The 3,340-nt window shown below is 48.6% G+C and overlaps 2 non-coding genes across 2 annotated transcripts; both read right to left on the reverse strand.

Annotated features, from left to right (window-relative positions):
• Window positions 1–367: 367 nt before the first annotated feature.
• On the reverse strand, window positions 368–439 carry TRNAC-GCA (transfer RNA cysteine (anticodon GCA)). The gene has a single exon. It is a non-coding gene; the product is annotated as a tRNA-Cys (tRNA).
• A 2,582-nt stretch (window positions 440–3,021) lies between these two features.
• Window positions 3,022–3,093, reverse strand: TRNAC-GCA (transfer RNA cysteine (anticodon GCA)). Its single transcript has one exon. It is a non-coding gene; the product is annotated as a tRNA-Cys (tRNA).
• Between the last annotated feature and the right edge of the window lie 247 nt (window positions 3,094–3,340).

Here is a 3,340-nt window from a genome sequence, read left to right on the forward strand (position 1 = left end):
AAGATTGAATATACAGAAAGGAAAAATAAAGGGTCTGTGAGAAAGTCCACGTGTGCGTGTGTGTACGTTTGTCTGTTGGTGAGTCTGTGTGATGCTGTGTGGGTCCGGGTGTGTGTATGTGGTCGGGGGACATCTGGTGTGTGGGGTGTGTGTATATATGTCTCTGGGTGGATGACTGTGTTTATGTGTGTATATGTTGGCAGGGGGTGAATTTATATGCACACAGCTCTACTGTGGGGAATTAACAAGCTAAGGGACTTGCATGAGAGTGAGCACAGCCTTAAATTTTGAGCCCCTAGGCACCTTGCTTGCCTCACACTAAACCCAGTGTTTTAAGAAGGCTGCCAAGAAGAGCAAAAGACCACAGAGGGGGCACCTGGATTTGAACCAGGGACCTCTTGATCTGCAGTCAAATGCTCTACCACTGAGCTATACCCCCTGATGGCAATAAGCTTCACATAAACACTTATTTCCCTTTTATGAGTTACATCATACTTCATAAATACCTTTTACAGCTGAGATTCTTCTTGGATTTAAACTCATCCTCAATTCCCTTCCAGCCACACACCAGCTCCTACTTTTCCCAGAACATGTATGCTCGTTCTCTTCCTAGCACCTAAAGCTCAATGTAATTCTCAGTATAATTTTCCAGTTTTTCAAATACACTACCAACTGCCCAGAAATCTCTGGGCACATCTACAGATGTTTTCCCCCCACCCTCACATCGATGAATGTTTAAGTATTGGGTCACCAACGAGTATTGGACAGGGAGGGCACCTTAACTGGGTATCCAGAAACTTCAGCGGTCCAGGTCTAACTCTGAAATGATAAGCAAATGTTGTGTATGTGCACGTATCGGATATTGTGTATGTTTTCATCAGATTTTCAAAGAGGACTTCATCCAGGATGAACTGTCATAGTTTACAGTCAAACAACAACAAGGTATTCCAAAGTCCAAAATTCACCTTTAATACCTCTGAATCCTATTCCCTTCAGTTCCAGTCTGAGGATTTTTAATCTTGTGTATCTCTGAGACTGAGAAGAAAGGTCAAGAGAATCTCTGCCATTGCAACAAATCCTCCCTGAAGAGGCCTGTCGCCTCCATGAAGCTGAGGAGCAAAGAGCAGCTGAAGCCTCAGCTCACCAGCTCTCGGGGGACCAAGATGCCCATTCACAGCCGCTCCCCTCTGAGGCCTTACAAAAACCTCAGATTTCATACCCGGTGTGCCCCAAAACAAACGTGCCACCTCCTGCCCAAACCTGCACCTCTTCCTAATTTTGCTTTGTTGTCATAATAACAGCTCATATTTACCGGACATTTGGTATGTGCCAGCCATGGTAGTAAAGGTTTCACCCATAACTTCCCATGGGATCATTACAAAAATGCTATAAAATAGGTATTAATATTAGCATATGGATTTTGCAGGTAGGGAAACTGAAGCCCAGAGTGGTCACTCAGCTAGGAGGTGCTGAGGCCAGGATTCCACTGTAGGCTCGGGGCTCAGCGCCAGGCCTGCCTCCCTAACCATATGATCAGCCTCCTCCCCGTCTGGGTTGGTGACACCACCGTGTTCTCCATCACTTGGTCAGAACACTGACAACCGTGGGCTTCTCTCACCTTCTCTCCTCCAGCTCCAGTTAATCGCTGGGTATTACTGATTTTAGCCCTGACGTCACTCAGGTCCATCCCCACCCCTACACTGGCAGTGAATGGCCTCCCAGCCTCCACTGCTCACAGCCGCCCCATTTCCTGCTCCCAGAGCAGTCTACTTAAAATGGAGTCTATCTGGGTCACGGCCCTTTAAATGCCTTCCCCAGAAGCTCCAAGGCTCAGCGCGACAGGCAGGGCTGTTTTCATGTGGATCCCTATCTGCCTCTTCAACTTCATCTTCGGACACTCCCAAATCTTGTTGTGTTCTCCAGCTGCTGCCACCCGTGTCCGTCTGGCCCCAGCCTTGGCCCAGGCAGCCTAGTCGGCTGCCACTCGGTCGCCACTCCCCGCGCCCCTTCCTCCACTCTACGCTCTGTCCTGGGAGATAATATTCATCTTTGAAACTGTGATTTGCCATCAGCAACCCAAGGAGGCCTCCCTTACCCTTCCCTCCCCTAGAGAGACAGCATCACTGCCTCCTCTGCATGCCTGACATTGGTGCAGCTCCCTGCACATCCCAGCCCTCTGCACTTTGCAGCCCTGCTTCCTGGTGGAGAGCACACCGAGACCAGGGCCATGCCTTAGTCACCTTGGGGTTCCCGCTTGGCACGGTCCTGCCTCATAGCTTGCATTCTGTGTGTTGTTCAGGCCCCTCCAAAGACACAGCGTGGCCTGGGCTGTGGGCAGGGGTTAGACTCAGACTCAGGCCTGACCTCTGGCCCACACCTGGGTGCTGAGTGAAGGCACCCACAGTGGGAGTGCAGGGCTACGGGAAAGGCATGGGGGGTGGAAAGGCAACAGAAATTCCTTGAGCTTTAGAGCAGGAAAAGAGTGCAGCTCCCTAAACTTCAGGCCCTTTCTTGCTCACCCCTAGCAGTGTTCTATGAATGAAGACTTACTTTCCCCAGGGCACTGCACAGTGTGAGCATGGTCACTAAGTCGCTGGGTTGACCCTGCAGCCCGAAGATTCTAAAACTGGATGGACAGTCCTGGCACCTTGAGAGCATTACTAAGTGGAATTTTGTCACAAAACTTTTACCACTAGAACGGTACGAGTAGCATCATGAAGTCATTGAGGACGTGTGCTCTGAGTCCAAATCCTAAACCTTCTCTTTGTAGATTTCTGACGATTAGCCAATTACTGAGTGTCTCCAAGTCTGTCTGTCTCCTCATGTAAAATGAAGATACTGATGGTATGGCGTGTATCTTATAAAATTTGGGAGGGAAATTGAGAAGATAATTGATGCAAAGAATTCAGACTGGTGCCTGGCATATGCACAAAGGACATTAGTTATTATTCAGCCACGGGTTACAGAAAATAATAGAGCCAAAATCAATCCATGTTCTTCTGAAGCAAAATTTGAGTGTACAGGGGGCACCTGGATTTGAACCAGGGACCTCTTGATCTGCAGTCAAATGCTCTACCCCTGAGCTATACCCCCAATGATAAAAGCTTGTTTTTATAGTCTATCTCTCTCTCAGCACTCTGGTTCTGAAACCTCCAGTGACTCAGGGGAGCTATAATTAGAGAGAATGCTGCCTGGAAGGCGTCTGGGCATTACAAGCCTTAGAAGAAGTTTATTATGAAAAAACTACAGGACTCCTGAAAACTAAGCTCTTGGAGCCCAGAAACTCTTCTTAGACTTCCCAACACCCAGAGCCTGTCTGCCCACCCCATCTCACATAAAG

Source organism: Leptonychotes weddellii, chromosome 1, assembly GCF_054177405.1.
Source record: "Leptonychotes weddellii isolate Sample4059 chromosome 1, ASM5417740v2, whole genome shotgun sequence".
Classification (NCBI taxonomy): Eukaryota; Metazoa; Chordata; class Mammalia; order Carnivora; family Phocidae; genus Leptonychotes; species Leptonychotes weddellii.